A 24,008-nucleotide genomic window follows, 5' to 3' on the forward strand; every position below is an offset into this window, starting at 1 on the left:
ACGGGACCATTAAATATATCTACTATGAAGCGGTCGTGTTAGGAAGAGAATGCAACTTGTCCAAACTGTAATGCACCAAAATCCAGTGTGATTATTAAAAGAAGCAATGTGTTTTAAATCTTAAGCAGCTATACCAATGAGAGCTGTAACCAGGACAAGTTTGTGACATGTTTATGATTTAAAATGCACCCTGATTCAAATGTAAAAAGGCTGTCCTTGCCTCTGAAATATCATTATATCTGGACTCTGCTGTAGTGCTCCACAATAAACGTGTTTACGTCATCCGTGTGCATATTTTTTCCTAGCCTTTGGCATGAAATACCTTGGCTACAGAAAGAAGTCCTGTATCTGTGAGCTATAAACCTATGGTTGGCGATGGTGCTCCTTATCACTGCTCAGTTTCTTTCTAGATCCACTAAGCATGCCAAATTCTAAATCAGATTGGCTACGAATGTTCTTGTTAATGAAATAATTGGTGAAAAATTGTAGAGATGTTAATTTAAAAGGGATTTCTCAATGCGCCTGTTTTACAGGCTCGTTTTCTGTAATTAGGGCAGTCCGGCTCAGCTCGTGTTATATAATTAATAGCAGCCACGCACCCACGTCAGCGACTGGAAACTCACTCCCCTTTGCGCTTGCTCGGCACTGCGGCTGCGGCCTCCTTGGCTGTCTGCAGTGCCACTTTAACAAAGCAATAACGTGAGGCCCACAAAACAAAGTGCTCGGGGACACAGAGCGCAGCTGTCTGCCCAGACCTCTTAGTCTGTCCCTTCCCGGCTCACGCACACAGGCTGCAGGAAGAAAGCCCTGGCTGAGAATGAAGAAGATGCCCAATCACTGTGTGCTTCAAAAAATAAGGTCACAACCACAATATACCTCTCTGTCTGCCCTTCCTGGCTCCACATGGAGCGAGATTTGGGATGTTGCTTTCTACAAACAACCAATGTCGACACAGTTCTTAAGAAGTTAATTATATTAATACCATGAGAGTTTTATTGAAATTAGCTGGACAAGGCAACCGAGTGCCCCACTGAAGACAGGAGAGCTGCGTTTGCTGCCCCTGCCCTGTGCCCTTGACACAGAGCAGATCAGGACTCACAATCCTGGAAGACATGCCAGTCTGACAGAGACCACCCAGTCTGTCATGTGCACTTTAAAAACACAACTCCAAAGGAAGCAGAGGGGTCCCCCCCACCCACCCTCTGGGTGCTAACCACTAGCCTGCCTGCCAACTTCCTGTTTGTTTTACACCTGCCTACTGGGATGAGGTACACGGAAGCATGGGGCGCCTGCTGGGCTCAGATCTCCAACATCGCACCCCCCTCTTTCTTGCCCAGCACGGAGGGGCATGGGTGCACAACACGAGGAGTGGAGGTTGATCCTGTCCCACTCCTGGGAGGATAGACCCAACCGCAGAGGTGCTGACGGTGAGGGGCACATGGGGAGAAACGCTTGGATGTTGCCCACTTTAGGACTGACCTGGGGAATGAATAGAGTCTTGCTTGCTTCGGGTCGTCAGCCAGTAGAGCAAGAAGTAGGGAAGGAGCGCAGTGCTCCCGCTTAACAGTTCTTGGCCTATGAAGGAGTTTAGGTGCTTGCTGTAGTGTTGTGAGACTATGTGTGCCAGGACCCTTATGGTTGTGGGCGGACTCAACAGAGAAAATATGTGATTGGCTGGCAGGTGTTAAGGTGTGTTTATTTACTGGTATGATGCAATCAGAGAACAGTGTGTGATGTATGCTGAGGAATAAAGAAGCACAATCCGGAGCTCCGTGTGTGGCGAATCAATGTGCTTGCTCCTGGGCTGGGGAGGGTGCTTTAATTGGCGACGAGTGCGGGATCTGTGCCCCAAAGACACGAGACTGCTCGGCCCGAAAGTTTGCTACATTACAGCAAACTCCTTGTATGTACCACTTGCCCCCAATTTGATGAGAAGCAGTTTGAAAGTGGTGTGTGTGGAATCAAAGCTCCGCTCCCACCCATATATGGCCCTCAAAGCAGTTGAAGACCCTGCAGAGGAGCACATTTGAAAAGCCTGCCAGAAAACACTTGGTAAGGCGAAAAGGAGAGATATTGCTCCACATCATAACACAGAGCCATCATCAATACAAAGCCAAACGCTAAAGGCAGCCACAACCAGGTACAATGGTAAAGGCAATGATAACCAGGTATGAAAGTGCAAATGTACTTACCAGCAAGAGTGAGGTAAGTGCCACACAACCTCAAATTGGGTGTGACGACCAGCCCCATTCAAGCCATGATGCAAACACAGTGCGAGTGGTATCCCGTGCACCAAAAGGCTGCCGGAATTGTGACATTTTTCAATGGATACAGAAAAGAGAATTAAGGGTGGTGCAGCCGTGCTGCTGAAACCACCACTGCCATTCAACATAGCAAAGAAGAAAAATATTGGTGCCAGGTGGATGGCATGGCCCGAGAAGTTCAATGATTTCATAGAAACCCTAGAAGAAGTGGAAAATAATTTAGGGGCATATGTATCAACATCTGTGTTTGCGAATCTCAAATAGTGAATTTTTGGGAATCCCTTTTTGAGAATTGCAAAACGGGATGTATACAAAAAATCACACATTTTTTGCAATTTCTTAGTATTCCTTAATTGCGATCAGCAAATTAAGGAATACCTTCCCTTTCATTCCTATGGGCCCAGGCCCATAGGAATGAATGGGAAATCATTCTCAATTTGCGATTCGCAATTTGAGAATCGCAAATTGAGAATAGTTTCAAGGGTGCAAAGGTGTCATAAGGACACCCTGATACAACCTTGAAATGAGCATGTGTGCGCATATGGCACACATACATGCCCTAAGGGCATGTATGTGCGCCACATGGCACTTTGAAACATGCCAAAAAGTGCATTATTGACAGAAATCGCAAATTACCACCAACTGCTTTTTGCGAATCGCAGCATTTGCGACTAAAAATCAGTTTCATACATATGCCCCTAAGTACTTAACAAATCTTGCTGCTGATGGTGTGAAAGAAGTGATAAAGAAAATATCACAAGCTGATGCAATCCCGTACCATCAGATCATAGAAGCGTTCGGAGCCAAATACAATCCTATGCCAAATGTTGACTATTAAAGGTACATTTTCAATCAAATGAGATAGCAAGCTGGTAAAACGATGGATGAGTTAGCTGAAAAACTTGATGTGCTTATCAAACACTGCAAGTTTAGTGGATTTAATGATGAAGAAGCCATCGATGGCTGTCTTTCCGACTCAGAAGAAACCTGTTGAGAGAGATGCTCAACTGAGAGAAAGTACTAATGGCTGGAAGAGCACAGGAAAGAGCAGATTGACAAGCCGCTGATAAGAAAGCTGAAATAGTGAAACCTGATTCCGCGTTGGTTGTGAAAAGCCAGCACAAATGCAAGGTAGATGCATGCAAGTCAATGCTTCCAAAGAAGAAAAAGATGTGTTTCCAATGTGGGTTTTTATTATCCCATGAAGGCAACTCTCCTGCTGTTGTAATTTGGCAGCGATTAGGTTAGCATTAGCAGAAGCCATCCTGTATTTAGAGACTATCTTGTCCGTTTTGTGGAATCCATTTTGTATTTCTGTCAGCCATTTTGTTTGCCATGTGCTACCATGTGCTCGCCATGTGCTCTGTCCTACCTTTCTGTTAACTGATCTTGATATCTGCCTAGAGACGAGATATATTTAGCATCTTCCACCTTCGCACATGCTCAGTTGAGCTTGCAGCTGTCTTTTCAGCTGCCACTAGTATTTAACTGCCAGGATGTGTTTGCCAAAAACAGCCACTGTTAGCTCCTCCCACTTGTTGACTGTGCATTTTCTGTATGACCTTATATGTACCTAAAACCAGCATTTTGTGCCTGTACCTTTTGAGCCCCTGTGTGGGTATAAAAGGATCAAGCTCCTTCCATTCAGTGTGCTACTTCATACATTACCGAAGGGTGCTGTCTGAATGTAGTTCCACCTCATGAGGTGTAATAAATCTTGTGTTTTCTATTCCATTTTCTGTGCCAACTTCTATTCTATGGTCTGAGGACTCTGTGCCGAGAAGGGAGAACCCCTAGCACTGGTAGGCCTTGCGGAGGCCCATCACCACACTGCCATAGGACAAACGTGCAAAAGGTTTCAGAAAACAAAACCACTTCATAACGGTTTGCAAATGAAAAGTGAATCCAGCTCCATAATTGCGAGACGAGAAAAGGGACATAATTCCAGTCCCACCCACAAAGCCAAAAAGCAGCATCAGTTAAAACATGCATAAAACAAACACAGTCGATCGTCATCAAGCTTGTCCCTTAAAGGCTTATTGGCATCACTATCGAGTGCTGATGAAGAGGATGGATATGCGATGATAGCTTCAACAAAAGAAAAGACATGCACACGTACGTATGACTGCGTGCAAAGAACAACCAAAGACCAAGACCAACAAGCGAAACAACAGAACTATTTTGAACGTTTCCTCATGATTCTAATAAAAATCAATGGTTGCCTGTAACTTTTATTTGTAACTTTTATTATGGACAGTGGTGCATCAATTAACATCATGCCTGTAAAACGTTCAACAGCCTATCTTCTGGGCCACACTTCAACCAGTTAAACACAAAAGTATCCACGTCAGCCGCTTCTAAACCATTGCAGAGTCAAGGGTCATTGACTGCGACATTAAAACATAAAGCTGTATCTGTGCAAGCACCAATTCATGTTCTTTAAGGAGCTTCGTCCAGTACTTGCCTACTCGATTTTGCCACTGCTGCCACTATGGAACTGAAATCCCTCAATCACAACCTCCACAATCAGTCTGAAGTTGGGTGTCAGTTTCTGTCATTATTCCAAGACCTAGGCATGATCAAGACAATGAAAGTGAAACTTCATATCAATGAGGACGTTTGCCCTGTCTCCCAGCAACACCATAGAGTCGCTTTTCACTTGCAAAGAGATGTTGAAAAAGAACTAGAAATGCTATTGAAAAATGACATAATTGAGCGCTCCACTGGTCCTACGTCATGGTTGGTGTCCATAGTGGTTTTGCCAAACTCTTCTCCAATTTGGACATGAACAAGGGATACCATCAACTCGAGTTGGCAGAGATTTGCAGGTACATCACTACTTTTTCATCTCATTTTGGTTTGTTTAGATTACAAAATGAGTTTTGGAGTGTTGTCAGTTGCAGAAATATTTCAGGATGTTATACGTGGAATAATACAAGCTGCCACAAATGCTTTTAACTATAGAGATAATATACTTGTATTTAGAGCAAATGAAAAGGAGCATGACAATACTCTTACACAAGTGTGCCAATTACTTGCTGATATAGGTCTCACTCTGAACACAGCAAAGTGTGAGCTTCACAAGACCAAACTTAAATTATTTAGACAAATATTTTCTGATGGGGGAATGATTTCTGAGCCTGATAAGTGAAATCACTATCAGCTGCTTGCCCCCTAAAAGATGTGACTATACTGCAATCCTTCTTAGGCATGGACAGTTATTGTTCAAGATGCATTTGTGATTTTGCCACAGTGAGTGCCCCATTGAGAGAACTGACACCTTAAAATTCGTTCCTGTCAGAATTAACATCAATCTTTTTTATTTGAAAGGTTTTATATAGCTCCGGTGTTAGACCTGACATCATTGGCCTGAGTCTCTCCTCCATTTTTTTCTGTTTGCCTCCTCTGTTTACGATGTTTTTGCTGGTATATCGCTCTGGGCACTGTGCCACTGCTGCAAGTGCTCCCTATGTTAAATTACTGTATTGATTGAATTCCATATTTGGCTTATTTGGTTTACTGTCAGTCCCTAGTCTAGTGCACGAGGAGTGCCAGGGCTTGTAAATACAAATGCTGCTCGTGGGCTTGCAGCACATGTTGTGCCACCCACAAGTGCGGCCTAGTAAAAGTATGTCTAAAGGTCTGCCATTGCTAGACCTACGTGCAGTCTAGTACTGTCACGCGGACTGCGCAAGTACCCCTACTTGCCAGTCCCCGAACCTTCCCTTAACTTCATGTTAGTCACCCCTATGGTAGGCCCGAGGGCAGGGTGCATTGTAAGCATAAGGTAGGACAAGCCTGATGAAGTTGGCATGTCCTAATAGTGAATTACAGCCATATTCGTTTTTCACTATTGTGAGGTTACCTGCTCTGCATTAGTTAGAATGGGCTGCCAGGATTATTAATGGTATAATCCTAGCTGGCTCGGGGAGCATGGTGCAATGTCGAGTTTGGTATCCCTGAACTCAGGGTTTAATAAACCATCCGTTTGAGTGGATGGTTTTTGGACTCTGGGTTTGAAAATAGCACTTTTAGAAAGTGGCTATTTTCTTGTCTAACTATTTCTGGTTTCTGCTGGTTTGGTGTGTGTGTGACAGGGGCTGGGTGGCCCCAGAGTTCTGAATGAGTCAGTGTGGGATGAGTGAGGCATTTGCATTGAGAGTAGGGGAAGAGTAGCTCCTGATAGCTGGCCCTGCCCGATACAATGCTGGCCTCACCTCCTGCCGGGCGACGGATGGCTCTGCTCCTGCCAGTGACAATACTGGCTCCACCTCCTGCTGGGCATCTGTGGACCCTGCCCTGCACAGTGAATAGGTCAGGTGCCTCTGCCTGGCTACACCCACAACATACCCGGAATGAGGGGAGTTCCCCTGCATGGACAAAGGGATCAAAGCCAAAAAGGGGTATAAGAGAAGGACCCCTGAACCAAGATTTTAGATCAATTCTGACAAGGAACCCTGAACCAAGGACAAGAAGCCTGCTGATCCAAGGACTTGCCTACCCCTTCTGCCAGAGTGCTGTTTGCTGGGGGGAATCCTGCAGTCACTTCTTTATTTTTGCCAAGGAACCAGGAGAAAGAAACTGAGTGTGTACTCTCAAACTTTGCCGAGGAAATCTCCAAGGGCTGGAAGAGTGCCAGCCTCCTGTTGAAGTCACAGGGCTAAAGGACTTCACAATTTGCTGAAAGAGCTTGTTGCTGGAACCTGAAAGTCCAGCACCTCTGAAGAATCCAGCAATCCCGATGCCTACGGAAGCCGCCGAATCCAGCTCGACATCGTGAGTGCAGCTCCTGTGTCCCGCACCTTCGACGCCGGCCGCTGGGCCCAATCGACACTAGTAGCGAAGCCGCTGCCGATGCCTCGACCCCGAGCCCTCTCTACGCCGTGAGCGCTGCTCACTCTTGCAACATCATCATCGACATCGACGCCGACGCCGTATCCTGCTTCACCTCGTGAGCGCTGCTCCTGTCTGACATCTGTCGACGCCGCTGCAGATCGCCCCGACCCCAAGGTCTGATCGACGCCGAAGACGCGACGCCGGACATCTCGACGCCGCTGATCATCGTGTGCTTCGTTTTTCCAAGGTACTGTGTTGTGAGGGGTCCGGGTGACTCCGGGCTCGACGTAGCGCTCCTCGCGGTCGACGCCGAACCTTTGGATTAACTTTGCCTCGACGTCGTGTGACTCCTGTGGGGTTACATTGTTGCCAAGAACTGTGATTTAAAGAAGAAGAGTTGCTTTTGTTACTAAAGACTTTGTGCTAGGAAGAAACTACGCTTGAACTATTATTGTTCCTTCCAGGAGTATTTATTAAGATTGTGGTATATTTTTGTCGTTATTTGGTCTTGTGCTAAGCCTTATATAAACATCCGTATTTTTATAATACTACTGTGTCGTGTCCATTTGTAGTGTATTCACTTTATTACTGTATGTGGTCATAAATGCTTAACGCACTGCCTCTAAGATAAGCCTGTCTGCTTTGCCAAGCTACCGAGTGGGTGCGCAGGGGTTATCTAAGTGTGTGATCCCCTTGCCCTGACTAGAGGAGGCGAGTCCCTATTTGTCAGAAGTTCATACCTCTGCCAACTAGAGCCAGCCAAGTCTAACATCCGGCTAGACCGGGGGTATCAGAGCGCTTTACATGAGCAGAAGTAGTCAAAGAAAAACAGTTGGTCAGGGAAAACAGAAACAAGCAAGAACATCTAACATTAAGTTAGAAAGAGGCAATAAGCATGGGTAACAAAAACATGCAGATACAGCTCACAGTTAAGTTAAGGGGAGCAGCAATTCATCAAAAGAGTACACCTCTGTGGACACAAGCAAATGGTGTTGTAGAACCATTGATGGATACCTTCAAAAGGGTAATTCAGCGAGCATCAATGGATGGGATTGAATTAAAGCAAGTGGTTTTGGTTGGACTAAACACAGGAAATACACTAAGGTGTTAAGCGGTGGTGGCTCTCCCATTAAGGCAGAGGAGCATCGCCCCACTGCTCTCAATAAAAAGTCCTAAAATAAAAGGATAATAAAACATATGATTATCATTTTATTTTTCCTTGCTGAGCTGAGTCCATGGCAGGTGAGGACGGGCCATCCTCTTTGACAGCAGCAGTGGTGGCACTGCTGCAAAAGCACGTGTGAGTTTGGCCGGCCATCTCACATGTGCTTTTGTGTGTTACACAGCTGGGTGGAGAACAAGCTGAGACTCCCAGGCCGTGACCGCTCAGGCCAATCCTGGTGCGGCTCTCATGCTGGGTACTACCAGCGTGACAGCAGCATCTGCATTCGTGTAGGGAGTCTTGGAGCCTGCAGGGAGTCAAGAGGTGCGGATTCGACCGAGACGATGGCCAGCAGGTGCGTGCTTTTTTATTCCCTGTCCCCTCGCTGCCCCCTGTGCTGCCCCCCACTTTTTTCACAGCAGAGACTACTGGTGTTAGGGTGTTAGTAATGGTTATGATATAATCAGAAAACAGTGTGTGATTGTATGCAGAGAAGTAAAATCAAGAGCTCCATGTGTGGTGTATTCATTTGCTTGCTTCTGGGCTGGGGAGGACGGTACACCTGCCAATTGGTATCAGTGAGAGCAAGAAGTTCCCTTTTTCACACACAAGCTTGGGGGTGCATGAGTTATGCTATCAGGGGCCACATGTGCAAGGATTGCCTTTTATTCTTTTAAGTTCACAGGTGTGATGATTTTTTGAATGAGCGCACACACTCAGTGTATTTAGTGAAATGCCGTGAGTTCAGACTTTGTTGCAGTATCACCTCAAGTGTCTGGAGAGAGAGAGAGCTGTTTCAGTGATGCGCTGCTTACAACTACCTTCAGCATGGGGAAACATTCTAGAAAGGTAAGGGTGTTGGATTCCATGGAGTCGAAAACCATGGAGTGCATCACTCGGTCTCTGCCAAAGAGTCAGACAGGCAGAAACGACGGCACTAGTACACCGAAACCTGAGCCTGCTACGCAGAGCCAGACAGTCCATGGTGTCGCCAACCCAAGCAAACACACAAAATTGACTGGTCGTTGAGGATTACTCACTGAAACCCGCCACACGAGCTCTGAAGTTCGGAGATCTTAGTCCTGAAGGGAACTCCATAACATCGGGAGTTCGAAACGCGTAGACTATTATAGCCAGAAGTCACACAGAATTGACTCTAATAATTGAAAAAAAGAGCCAAATGAACATATGGCTTTCTGAGAATAGTGTCATTCCAGTGTAAATTTATAACTATATGTTGTCTGTGGTTGTATGAGAGGTAGTATGACTGATTTATTACTGAATTATGGTTGAAAATGTATTTAATATTTTGGGAATTCTATGTTGTGATTAATGTAAATGTTGTGTACATAAGGTCTTGTAAAAATGTAAATTTGGTGAAATTATAAACCAAACTCATGAACTAAAAAAATCATTTGATAAGAATAAAAGATTAAATCTAAACATAGATGTGAGACCAAAACATTTTGTTTAGTTCGGATGTTTTGAGACAATTGGTGTTTCTAATTCGTATACAGTATTGGCACTTCTTTTTGGTTATTAATTGCTTTTGGCTAAGCCGTACTGTTGGGAGCTCAGACCCAGTGGTGGTTTTTCAGGAAATTATATGGGCATTATGGAAACAGAGCCTAGAAGCCTAATAAAAATCTCCCTTGGGAAATCAGGACGGGACTGCAAATTGCCATCTGTAATTCCCACAACACAAGAACACACTAGGCTAGTAATAAGCCAAAAGGTAGTAAATTCAGAAGGAGAGATTATCAGCAAGGGTAAATCGAATTCTTTCAATCAATACAGGATTACACCTAAAAATATAGTCCAGAGTAGAAACCCAACTTGTGATCCTCTAAACGCACAAATTTGTATTAACTCAATCGATTTGCAACAAAGAGACCCAGGAGTAATCTCACAAACTTATTTTTGACCCCAAATATGAAACAAAGGGCAGATTGGACACCCTTAACAGGGGAAATATTTTGAGACTGTTCCATGAGATACCAAATCTATGCAATATTGGAACAGTAGATCTTCTGGCCGTAGAATTGTTGGAAAAGCACAAGAGACCAGATATAGAGTTGACCCAAACAACTTGGTCCTCAATTGAAACAACTGCCCTGATATATTCTAAAAGGGAGGTCTTTGAATCCTGGGGCATATCAATATCATATCCAAAACGATTGAAATATCCATTTCCGTTATTATTAGATACAGTGGCCGCACACAAGAGCTACATCCTAAATTGTGTTTAAGGGGGGCAAGAAGTACAATTCCTAAAAATACAGGCTTGTTGGGTAACAAGTTGGAAAACTTAGCTCAAAACATATTACAACATATTACAATTAAAACAACAGTCAGTAGATCTTCCAGATTGGTCGTGGGTCCCACACATCCTGTGCCAACAATGATCCTGATGTAATTGATATCACCCAAAGTAAACAACACTCTGAGGTATATGCAAGATATCCCAAGGAAACTCAAATAGCGTTTTGCTCTTGGAACATTCACAGTTTTAGAGAAATGGGCCAGGATCCAGAGACCCTAGGTTTCTTACAAGGTTTGATATTATATTACTGCAAGAAACGTGGAATCTGACCCCAAGAACAATAATTGGTTATGAGGATAGTCACATTCTGGGGGAAAACATTTGTAAATATGGTCACCTGAGGGGGGATTTGTCATTATATGTCACAGAAAAATTGGACTAGCATATGGAAGAACTCGACATGGGGGATAATGGGCTGCAAGTAGGAACATTGGAGAGTGAAAATGTAGTATTTGTAAAGCTGGGTCAGTTGTTAATTTTAAATATATATGTTCATCCAAATAAAAAGGAGAAGAAGGATAAATTGTCTTGTCTGATAAACCTGATAAAGTTTTGCAAACCACCTTCCAATGTAGCGAGCTAATAATTTCAGGTGATTTTAATACCAAAATGATGGGGACCGCTTTGAAAAAAAGAGTACGTTGACAGCTACACGATGTAGATAATCAAAAGTATGAATTGGAAAAACTTGGTCTATGTATCTTAAATGGAAAAACAAAGGGAGACCAACCATGCCGGCATTACCTTCTTAAGTGGGAAAAAACAATCCACAAATGATTACACAATGGTAAGCAACGATTTACTCCAGGCAGTTGAATCATTCCACATTCAATCCCGCCCTGAAAGTGACCATTTTCTGCAAGTCCTCTTCCCACACGGGAACCTGAGTCAGAAAAAAGTCACCAAAACTCTAACAGAAATGCCAGTAATATATAATTTCCATTATCTGAAGTTGCACTCTGTAAAGCACTGCTCCTGAACTGGGGTGGCAGAGTGGGCTAAAGAACGATGATGGATTAAACCCAGATCTGTTGACTGGGTGTGAGTGTTTGATTGGTTTGGATGCTCCATCAACCACCACCTGCTTTTGTACCGCTTTGTGCGCCATAAGTTGGCAGGTTATGCTCAGACATGAGTCCCTTGCTCACTTAGCCACTGGATTCAAGCAAGCCTGGCTGAAGACGACTGTAATGCCAGAAACTGGTCCTAGGAAGCTTGTTTCCGGTCCAGGGAAGGCATGGCTTGGCAGTTCGGGCTGGACTGTTCCAATGAGGCACAGGGTCAGACTGATTTGCATATGGCCATGTCTGAACTGGGGTGGCAGAGTGGGCTAAAGAACGGCGATGGATTAAACCCAGATCTGTTGACTGGGTGTGAGTGTTTGATTGGTTCAGATGCTCCGTCCATCACCGCCCCCTTTTGTACCGCTTTGTTTGCCATACGTTGGCAGGGTATGCTCAGACGTAAGTCCCTTGCTCCCCTAGCCACTGGATTCAAGCAAGCCTGGCTGAAGACTGCTGTAATGCCAGAAACCGGTCCTAAGAAGCTTGTTTCTGGTCCAGGGAAGGCATGGCTTGGCAGTTCGGGCTGGACTGTTCCCAGGAGGCACAGAGTCAGACTGATTTGCATATGGCCATGTCTGAACTGGGGTGGCAGAGTGGGCTAAAGAACGGTGATGGATTAAACCCAGATCTCTTGACTGGGTGTAAGTGTTTGATTGGTTCGGATGCTCCGTCCATCACCACCCCCTTTTGTACCGCTTTGTTCGCCATAAGTTGGCAGGGTATGCCCAGACATGAGTCCCTTTCTCACTTTGCCACTGTATTCAAGCAAGCCTGGCTGAAGACGGCTGTAATGTCAGACACCGGTCCTAGAAAGCTTGTTTCCGGTCCAGGGAAGGCATGGCTTGGCAGTTCGGGCTGGTCTGTTCCCAGGAGGCACAGAGTCAGACTGATTTGCATATGGCCATGTCTGAACTGGGGTGGCAGAGTGGACTAAAGAACGGTGATGAATTAAACCCAGATCTGTTGACTGGGTGTGAGTGTTTGATTGGTTCGGATGCTCCGTCCATCACCACCCCCTTTTGTACCGCTTTGTTCGCCATAAGTTGGCAGGGTATGCCCAGACATGAGTCCCTTTCTCACTTTGCCACTGTATTCAAGCAAGCCTGGCTGAAGACGGCTGTAATGTCAGACACCGGTCCTAGAAAGCTTGTTTCCGGTCCAGGGAAGGCATGGCTTGGCAGTTCGGGCTGGTCTGTTCCCAGGAGGCACAGAGTCAGACTGATTTGCATATGGCCATGTCTGAACTGGGGTGGCAGAGTGGACTAAAGAACGGTGATGAATTAAACCCAGATCTGTTGACTGGGTGTGAGTGTTTGATTGGTTCGGATGCTCCGTCCATCACCACCCCCTTTTGTACCGCTTTGTTCACCATAGGTTGGCAGGGTATGCTCAGACTTGAGTCCCTTGCTCACTTTGCCACTGGATTCAAGCAAGCCTGGCTGAAAACGGCTGTAATGCCAGAAACCGGTCCTAGGAAGCTTGTTTCCGGTCCGGGGAAGGCATGGCTTGGCAGTTCGGGCTGGACTGTTCCCATGAGGCACAGGGTCAGACTGATTTGCATATGGCCATGTCTGAACTGGGGTGGCAGACTGGGCTAAAGAACGGTGATGGATTAAACCCAGATCTGTTGACTGGGTGTGAGTGTTTGATTGGTTCGGATGCTCCGTCCATCACCACCCCCTTTTGTACCGCTTTGTTCACCATAAGTTGGCAGGGTATGCTCAAACGTGAGTCCCTTGCTCACTTTGCCACTGGATTGAAGCAAGCCTGGCTGAAGATGGCTGTAATGCCAGAAACCAGTCCTAGGAAGCTTGTTTCCGGTCCAGGGAAGGCATGGCTTTGCAGTTCGGGCTGGACTGTTCCCATGAGGCACAGGGTCAGACTGATTTTCATATGGCCATGTTTGAACTGGGGTGGCAGAGTGGGCTAAAGAACGGTGATGGATTAAATCCAGATCTGTTGACTGGGCGTGAGTGTTTGATTGGTTCGGATGCTCCGTCCATCACCACCCCCTTTTGTACCGCTTTGTTCGCCATAAGTTGACAGGGTATGCTCAGACATGAGTCCCTTGCTCACTTTGCCACTGGATTCAAGCAAGCCTGGCTGAATACGGCTGTAATGCCAGAAACTGGTCGTAGGAAGCTTGTTTCCGATCCAGGGAAGGCATGGCATGGCAGTTAGGGCTGGACTGTTCCCATGAGGCACAGAGTCAGACTGATTTGCATATGGCCATGTCTGAACTGGTGTGGCAGAGTGGGTTAAAGAACGGTGATGGATTAAACCCAGGTCTGTTTGGGTGTGAGTGTTTGATTGGTTCGGATGCTCCGTCCATCACCACCCCCTTTTGTACCGCTGTAATAGAACAGCACTGTTATTCTCCACCGCAACACCCGTTGATTTTGACTCTGCTCCCTATTCACAAGGGCAGCGTAAATATGAGGTAGCGCCAAAATTAAGACCAGGAAAACCCTGGTCTTAAGTTGGCGAAACAAGGAGAAATGCTTTATTTCTCCTCGTTTTTGCTTATTCCATTAGAGCTGCCTTGTGCAGTACACATTGAAAAAGCAAAATCCCATAGTTTGTTTATGTAAAGGAAGGTGTCCCTTCCTGTACATAAACAAACCTTTTTTAAACATGCCGGTTTGTAACTTAAGTGTGTGCTGTATGAAGCAGCACACATGTAAGTTATAAACTGGCATTTTAGGTTTGTTTATGTGCAGAAAGGGACACCTTCCTGCACATTAAAAATCCTCTCTGCTTACAGACACCCTTGCACTCTGGTGCAAGGGTGCCTGCGTTGGCGCTAAGTTGTGAAACTTAGCGCCATCACAGAGGGAAATGCAAGGCTGCACCATATCCTTGTGAATATGGTGCAGCCTTGTGTTTCCGAAATGGTAGAGAGAGGCGATGGGCCAAGAAGGCTAATGCCTTTCTCCGCCACTTCCTTTTGAATATCCCTCCTGGTTTTTAAATTTTGCTATTGTGACCCCGAAATTCTCGGAAATTTGTAATAAGTCTCTGGCCTCTGCTGAACTTCTGCCAAGTTGGAAACATGCTTTTATTAAAAAATCTGTCGATATGACTATCCTCTCTACTTTCAGACCTATTTCTTTATTAACATTCCAAACTGAGCTATTTGAAAAGTTTGTTAACTGTAAGTTAGAGTGACCAACATCCGTAAATTTCACGGACCGTCCATCATTTTGGTGTGATGTCCGTAATCATTCCTTTTACGGGCGCCTTTTGTCCGTAATTTTGGAGATCAATTACAGCAAGCTGTGCTGTGCTATTCCCCTGAGAAGCGCCAGGAGATTAAAAGTTATCAGGGACCAGGTCGCACCTCTGCTGAACTCCAGAGGCAGAAGCAGCCCCTCACTGAGCTCGCACAGACTGTAGACATTGTCATTCTGCCTGAGGCTGATTATCTCCTTTCGAATGACAATGCGCCGTCTGCCTTTATCATATCGTGTGAGTGAGCGCCTTGGAGGCCAGTGACTCACTTGGAGCCAGTAGATCGTAGTTGGTGATTACAGAGGAGCTTTTCCCAAACAGAGTACTGTGGGGAACTTGCAGCCTTGTGTAATTTGCCAATTTTGTTCACTGAGAGTGAAGGGGCCGGTGCAGTGATGGGGCAGGAGCTGTCACGGGGCAGGAGAGGTGACGGGCAGGACTGGAGAGGTGACGGGTGAGGCGCGTAACACAGGCCCCGCGATGTGGGGTACACTGAGCTGCAGGGGACCCCCTCAGCACAGTACTCAGGCCTGAGACCTCTGGATTAAATCTGGAGCAGGGGCCCCTCCATGTACCTTTCAGGGGGCCCCCTTAACTTTCGTTACGCCACTGACCAAGGTAGGTGAAACCAAACCATTGGTGGTTTAAGGACAATAGCCTCCAAGCACCTTAAGTCCAAGAGATCAAACCTAACAACCATTGCAAGTATACCTATGCGGTGTATGTTTCTCTGATAGGATGACATTTCTGCGTTCGAGGCAGATACCTTAAAACCGGTATTTCTGCATTTTACTGTTTTTCTGTAAAATCGATACCTCCAAAAGTACTTTCTTGAGTCCGATGATCGTGGAGTTTAAATTAATATAAAAATATGTGTTATTTTTGTAAATTGGTCTTGAGTTTCTTCTTGAGTGTGTGTTTCATTTTTTTGACTTTGTGCCTACAACACATGCTTAAAACTATCCTCTGATAAGCCTAAACTGCTCAACCACACTACCACTAATAGAGCACTTGGGATTATTAATGTAAGCCCTGTAAACTAATAAGGGTTGTCTAGACTATTTGCGTGGTGTCCTCCTACATTGGTACATCACATAAATAGCCAGCTTTCTCTACCGCTCAATTGGCGAGTACAGAGTTATATGCTGACCCCTCAGCTCCCAGGAACTGATACAATAGGAGCCTGCTCTGGAAGGAGGTGTCACCTCTCTCCTGCAGGAAGCCACACAGGTGTTGGCCCAAAAGGCGAGCTTCAAACCTCAACAAGGCACAGAAACAGCTATTTTAGTTGCAGTAGAGGAAATTAGGAATACTCTTGACAATGGAGGCTGCACTGCTCTTATCCTGTTGGGCCTCAGCGCGGCCTTCGATACTGTCAATCACCAACTTATGATACAGAGATTGAGGGATGCCGGAGGGACTGGGCTGGCATTGAAGTGGCTACAATCTTTTCTTTCAAACGGGGTTTATACAGTCTTCGAAGGAGAATGCTCTTCAAAACCTATTCCGTTAACTTGTGGGGTTCCACAGGGATCTTCCCTGAGCCCCACAATGTTCAACATTTACATGAGCTCGTTGGCTGAAACAGTACTCCCATTTGGGGTACAGATTGTTTCTTATGCCGACGATACTCAATTAATCGTCTCCTTGAAGCAATCCGACCATCTAGACCCTAATCTGGCCACGTGCCTCCAGAAAGTTTTTAATTGGATGAGCAGCTCTTTTTTTAAACTTAACGGATCCAAGACGGAACTACTGTTCTTTGGTAAGTCCGCTCCCCCAAACATTGATCACCTGTGGCCTAATTGCCTAGGTTCCCCCCGCCCCAAAAAATGAGTGTAAAGTCTAGGAGTTTGGATTGATACCAATCTAGACTTCAAAGAGCAATCCGGTATAGTGGCAGCAAGTTGTTATGGACTGTTAAGAAGGTTTAGAAAGATATTTTCCATGCTCCTGATTGCTGCGAGACGAATATTGGTGCAGGCCCTCGCACTTTTGTGGCTTGATTACGCCAATGCTATATACTTGGGAGCCCCTCAGGCTACCATTAAAAGACTACAAATAGTACAGAACTGTGCGGCCCGTATGTTGTTGAACATCCCCAAACGCTCAGTGCCATGGCTACCTAGAGTTGAGCTGAAGGTTTGTCAAACGAAACATCAAGGTTCCTAAATGGGTTGTTAAGTGTATTACATGGTAAGGTCTCACAACCACACCATATAATACACCCCATTTCCTAATGCCAAACCTCCAAGTAAATTCAGATATATTATAGAACTGAGGGTAGTGGATAGTTGAACAATTTCAAGCTGGAGATATTACAGAGGATTATTCCTTTGCTTCTGAAGAGGGCTTTCATGATCACTGTGGATCTAACCAATGCCTACTTCCACAACCGCATTTCCTTGATGCATCAGAATTATCTCCGTTTTTTACACTAATAGAGAACTATCATTTCCAAACGTTGCCCTTTGGCGTCAACTCCGAACGATGTGTGTTTACGAAGAGGATGACTCCTTTGGTGGTACTCCTTCATCTGCATCTTATTTTCCGACTTTTTCCTTTGACGAATGGTAGTATGTAACAAGCACTGTGTGCTTCTTCGCACCTGGAACAAGAGTCTGTGGTACACGTCAGAACAATGATCCAGCATTGAGCACATGCAAACCTGTCCATCAATTAGGGCACACGACTGCCACAGCCAGAGAGCATAGTACGCAAGCCTATGCCAAGGTTTATGTCCGATCAAAAGAACTTCATGAAATGTATAGGTTGCACATACCATTACTGATGTCATTTACGTTGTCAGTGAAATAGGAGGAAAGACACAGCAGACAAAAAAGAGTTCAGCAGCAGCCTGCTCTCTAAATACAGACTTGTCTTGCTGTGTGCATAGTATTGCTCTACTGTTAATAGCAGGTGGCCAAAGCAGCAATTATGTTGCCTTCCCGTGAAAGTCCTTTGCCTGCTCGTTACCTACCAAACACCACCACTGGCTTGTGAAGAATGGTGTAGATGTGCTTATAGAAGAGAGGTACAACCTTCAGCAGTGGAGTTCTGGTGCTAGGTAGAGTATCCTCTACCCTCAGTCACGTTGCGGTAGAATCCTACCTATGGATAATTCCATCATCTGGGCTTGAGTTCTGAACAGATGCACAGGGAGACCAAAGTCATGGGATGGCCATGTCAAGAGGTCTGTCATTTATTGTGTTCTTCCTTCCTTTTCTTTTAGTTGGAAAAGCAGGTTGGACAAATTATAATATTGACAGTGGAGTGTGCTTGACTTTGAATACAATGTAAGTCTTCTAATAAAACAAAAACATTAGTAAAGGCTCCAGGACCAGCTCTCCCTGTGCTGCTGCATCGCTCTTGCTCCTGTCTTCTCCTTGCTTTTCCCCTACTTTTTGAGTGCCTTCTCCTTGCTTCTCTCTCGTTTTTACTGCTTTCTCCTTGCTTTTACCCCTGTTTTTGAATGCCTTCTCATTGCTTTCCCTTAATTTTCATTGCTTTCTCCCCGTTTTTTTAGTAACTTCTCCTTGTTTTCTCCTTATTTTTATTGCTTTCTCCTTGTTATTCCCTCATTGCTGCCCCTGCCTCTGCCAAGCCCTGCTCACCACCTCAAGCGGCGTTCCCTCCTCCCAGTACCTACTTAACCCTTTTGACGCAGTCGGAATTCCCCCGCAGTGCAGGCGAATTCCACGCATGCGCGATTCGGACGGCCCCTGGCAGACAGCTCCGGGCCGTCCTGTGCACACGCCCATCATGACGTCGGACAGGCGGGGACAGTCCGACGCATGCAAATGGTTCATGGAGGTGGCAGCACAACCCCGTAGAGAAGGCCCCAGGCCCAGCTCTCTCCGTGCTGCTGCATTGCTCTTGCTCCTGTCTTCTTGCATTTTCCCTTGTTTGGGAGTGCCTTCTCCTTGCTTTACCCTTATTTTCATCAGTGGCGGCTGGCAGGGAACGGGAGTGGCTGGGAACAAAATATTTTTTAAAAAGAACACCAACCTCATCATGGCCATCGTCTCTCCTCCGTTGTTGCTTCGCTTTCTGATGAGACCTGGAAGCAGGAAGCACACTGGCTCCCCTAAACCAATCACAACTCTGTAAATCAGCGTTCTGATTGGTCTGAGCACCGTGGTTCAGCGCTCAGATGGGGACAGTGAACCTGTGCATATTCTCCACCCATGCAGGGCCGGACTGGTCGTAGCGGTCACCGGGCAATCCCCCGGTGCGCTGCACGGGGTGGTGGGGGCGTTTTTGTTACAGGGCCGTTTTTGCAGCATAGCAAATAAAATCGGCTCCGGCAAAGAGTTCGGCGGCACCCACGGGGGGGGGAGGTGACAGGCCGGAAAGGGGGGGAGCACTTTGCCAGGGCCTGTTTCGGTTCCCAGTCTGGCCATGCACCCATGCTGTGTACAGCCCGGTGGAAACGATACTAAGAGCACTTATTGTGCACAAACCTCTCCTCTTCCAGCACACCAGCCTAACCCAGCCCCGTAGCTAGGAAAGGTAGAATGATGATAAGGTGTTCTGAGAGCAGTGGAGCAACGCTCCTCCACCTTGGCAGAGGAGCAGCCCCTGATTTCTAGCACCTTGAGGCCCTCAGGGGTGATTTATAAATCCTTGATTGATAAATTGTTCATCCATAAAACATGAAGCCATTGGACGCCCTCAGTGGACGCCCTCAGTGCTGCTGAAACATGGCATGAAGGGGTGGTGTCTGCACGCGTCCCACTGCATGGGAAGCCCCGGCTTGCTCTCAGTTCCCTCCTCCCTACAGCCTGCTTCTCGCTGCTTGAAGAAAATCACTTCAAATTAAGCTTGGTATTTTTATTTTACATTTTAATCTGTAATGTTGTGCTTAAAAAGTAGAACCCGGGGCTGCTGTCACCCTGCATCACATCACAGGGCTGATGGTGTCTCCTCATGAATGAATAAGGTCACAGCAAGAGCAGTGAACGCCGAGAAACTTCTCCTCAGAGCCAGGGAGGGTGGCGGAGAAACGGGGGGAGCTGCCTGGAACTTAGCTTCACCCGGATGGCCCGAAATGGGGTGCAGTGAATACAACTTTGGTGTGTGCATTGATAAATGTTTGCATTTAACCAACTCTAATAAGCGTATTTTCCCTTTAAGGACTGTCCTTATATTCATTTCATCACTTAGATTTGTTTTGCTGCGAGGCCTCATATTAGTTCATTTCTAGTCCGTAAAATAAGTTTTCACAACCTGATCCAATCCCAGTTTTCTTCCCCGCTGTTGTTACGCATTGCGAGGATCGCTGTTGACATCCAGCCCGTGAAAGCCTGAGGGCCTCGCTTTCATTTTGTTGTTGTTTGTTTTACAATCATGGTTTTGTTGTTCGCTTCTGCCTTGAGTTACTCATAGAAGCATCATAGCCTAAGCTTCAACTGTTGTCGCTTTGTTCTTGGTTTTCCATCTTCAATTACAAAGTGGCTGACACCTCTGTTTGGGGCCCACTCTCTGCTGTAAGTAAATGACATCACTTTGAGTTACAATAAGTGTAAGCTACAGTGGGCGTTTGCATCCTTCCATGTTGTGCTGCTTTACCCCTTACATCTCCCTGTGTGCACAGACCGCCTGGTTCCCGACTCATCTCAGCGAATGATCTTTCTAACCTTTGTTAATAGGCCATGCTCGGACTCCTGAACTGCTTTCCAAGCATCTGGCCATTTTAAATTACTTTTGTTACCATTGCTGTGGCCAGTTATATAGCGCAAACATTACCCGAAGGTGTCAGAGCGCTTTACAAAAGAACCAGTTACTCTACATAAGGACTTTGAATTTCATGAGTTACATAAGAGATATAAACAGACAACATTGCAAATGTACAAGTTGTAAAGTCACACAAGGAAGAGATATAAACAGAAAAATTGCAAATGTACAAGTTGTAAAGTCACTAAAGGAAGAGATACAAATGGAAAAACTCTAAAATCACATAAGAATGGTAGTAAGTACAAAGTTCTACTATATATACTAGTGGTTAGAGTTATATATAGATATACACAAATAGTAAAATCACTCAAGATTACATTTTAACAGCGATTAGGCTTGAAGAATGATATATTACATATTTACAGAGCAGGAAATTCTTGCTATCATTCAGCCAGGTGTTCAGGTGGTGTTGTACTCAAGGGTGGTGGTCTTGGCTCTGGAAGGATCCCCGAGTTGGAGATGTCCATAGGTGTAGAAGGCCGGATGGCGGTGGGGGAATCAGCATGCTGGATCCCCAGGCTGGTCTTGAGGTCATGTTGGGCTCCATCTTGTGGAAAGAGGAGAGCGTTCAAGGGCAGGCGGAACTGTGCCATGAAGTCAGGTCTCCCGCCTGGCTTAAGCACCCGCAGTGAGGCCCCAGCAAGCCCAGCGTGCCAAAACCTCGTATATGCATGTGAGTGGCGGGCGCCATATTTGAGTCAGGCAGATCGTGTTTGGGCGCCCCCGCTGCACTACTCAGCTCCCCAGGCTCCGAAAGCTCAATCATGGGCATTTTGCCTCCAGGCTGTCCTCTTCATTAAAGAAGGAAGGAATAAAGAATAAGCACCTATACAAAGCGGCGGGCGCCAAGTCAGGTTCATGCATGTCTCGCCGTGGGTGCCATGTTGAAGTCAGGCAGGAATTTTCTAGATGTCTGCACTTTCATCTAAGCCCCCCAAGCCCTTACAATTCGAGTTAAACATGTATTTGCCCCACCTCTAACCTCTACCTTGCAAGGGGACCGCTCGCACTGACAGTCTGAAAGCATCGCTGGCCATGGTCATGAGGGCATATAGTTTCAGGTCAATCTGACCGCCATCTTGAGGTCAGGCAGTGCTCGGGCACCTACGGGTATCTTCACCCCTGGAATCCTTTTCCCAGGCCACTGCTCTTGTATGAGCTGCAGGCTATTTTTAAAGCGGCGCCGGGCTTAGCAGGGTTCGCAGCCCCCCATGTCAGCACTAGCAGCTCCAGGTAATGCTTCAAATTTCTTGTACCGGTCATATCAGCAATGCTGAGGCGAAGCTCGCGTCTTTCCAGGCCCAGGTTTGCATCTCTGTCCTTCACCCCTTCTCCTCACATCGGCAGCGCCGATCTCCGGGTTAATGCGGGCTGATTCGGGCCCGGTCTCCAGTCCGTGGCGGCGATGTGAACCTTTAAATTTACTGGGTTCACACCGCTCACTCAGCCTGGCGCCTCCCACACTGACTAATGCTAGATATTGCTTTCATGCAGCATTGATTTTCATTGCATGAGGTTCATAAACGCTTAACAGTCTTCAAATATTTCGTTAGGGTTTGCCTTTTTTTAAAAGGTTCATAAATTGTCAACTGGTTCCAAATAGTTTCAACATATGCCTGACTGAGTTGAGTAGGAACAAGTAGTGGATTTGAACTTGCCAGTGCTTGTATTCCACTTTGTAAGATGGTGGCTGTAGTATGTGCCTACCTCCTGTTCTTGGGGCAGCTGCACCGAAAGGGCGAGCACGCCTGTCTCTCAGGGTGCCTTCCAGGAGACCCAGCCGAGCACGCCTGAGTCTCTGGGTGCCTTCCATGAGTACCCAGCCGAGCACGTCTGAGTCTTGGGGTGCCTTCCATGAGCCCAGCTGAGCACTCCTGTCTCTCAGGGTGCCTTCCATGAGATCCAGCCGAGCACGCTTGAGACTCGCGGTGCTTTCCATGAGACCCAGCCTAGCACTCCTAACTCTTGGTATGCCTTCAATGAGTAGCCAGCCGAGCATGCCTGAATCTCGGGGTGCCTTCCATGAGACCCAGCCGAGCACCCCAGAGTGTCAGGGTGCCTTTCATGAGACCCAGCCGAGCACGCCTGCGTGGGGGGGTGCCTTCCAAGAGACCCAGCTGAGCACGCCTGAGTCTTGGGGTGCCTTCCATGAGACCCCATATTGCGCAGCCATTCCAAAGGGTTGCACCCATGAGTACACTTAGCTTTCTATGGTGTCCACCGTTTTAGTCTAGGCAAGGCTTCCATAGCTTCTGTTTATCTTTTTTTTCAGTAGTCAAGTCCTTCTCCCACTCAGTGAAGGGGGGGCCAAACTTCACATTTGTTTGCTGGGTTGTCTTACATTTGGGTAGTCTGCACTTTTGCCTGCACTTAGCTGGTGTTGGAAGTCAAATGTCCCTTTTTCCTGCTTAAATCTGACTGCCTGATGGGACACTTTGAGTGGTTTGGCAAGGTATTCACCTCTCACTAACTCAGCCGTGTATGACCTGCGAAAGAGGTGCCTGTGAGGACTGGCTTGAAAGTGGTGCGACACATGAACGTCTTATCTATTTAATGAATGATCAGGAACCCCTATTCACTGACATCTGGAGCCCCCTATTCCGTCAAGCGTTGTGCCGGGCTATTGCCCCCTAAAAACTGGACTGTTGGGCAAATGTCTATCAACACTTCCCTCACTCCAGAATTGTCCCATGAGGCTTGTTCATTTGTTTGTAAGGTTGCAGCCCCCCCACTCTTACTGATGACTGGTGCCTCGACCCTGGTTCATCACTATGACCACTGGGCGTTCCACAACACCATCACCTGCCCCTTGCCCACCCTTCGTTCCTCGCTGCTGATCTTGTGCAGTGCACTTCAATGGCTAGTGCGCTCGACCTCGGACCTGGGGAACTGGGTTCGAGTCTCGGTAATGACGCTAAAACCTCCTGTGATTCTGGGCAAATCACTTAATCTCCCTGTGCCTAACAAAAATGAATGTGTCCTCATGTAACATAACTAGTGCTATGTGAAGTGCTCTGATACTCGATTCGGATTTGGGTCAAGTTCTCGCTATATAAAACTCTGCAAACCAAAATAAAAGCTCCCACTATTCCCACTTGGCGGTGTCCTTTCTGACTCTCCTGAAAGAGGTGTCCATACGACTGAGAGAAGGGCGCGAGACCACAGGAAGGGTCCTGCGCATTGCAGCTTCCAGGACTTGTCACCTTTAGAGCTGCGTATAAGGAATGTGGTTAAACAACCCTGAATGTGTGAATTAAACCATTCCAGTGGCTTCTCCTGTGAATATACCATTGATGTTTATTTCTTCCATTAAGTCACCTGCAGGGTGCACACATATTGTTAGATCGTGGGACAGAGGCACACCACAAGTATGATTTGCCCAAGATCAAACA

Source organism: Lissotriton vulgaris, chromosome 1_2 (assembly GCF_964263255.1).
Source record: "Lissotriton vulgaris chromosome 1_2, aLisVul1.2, whole genome shotgun sequence".
Lineage (NCBI taxonomy): Eukaryota > Metazoa > Chordata > Amphibia > Caudata > Salamandridae > Lissotriton > Lissotriton vulgaris.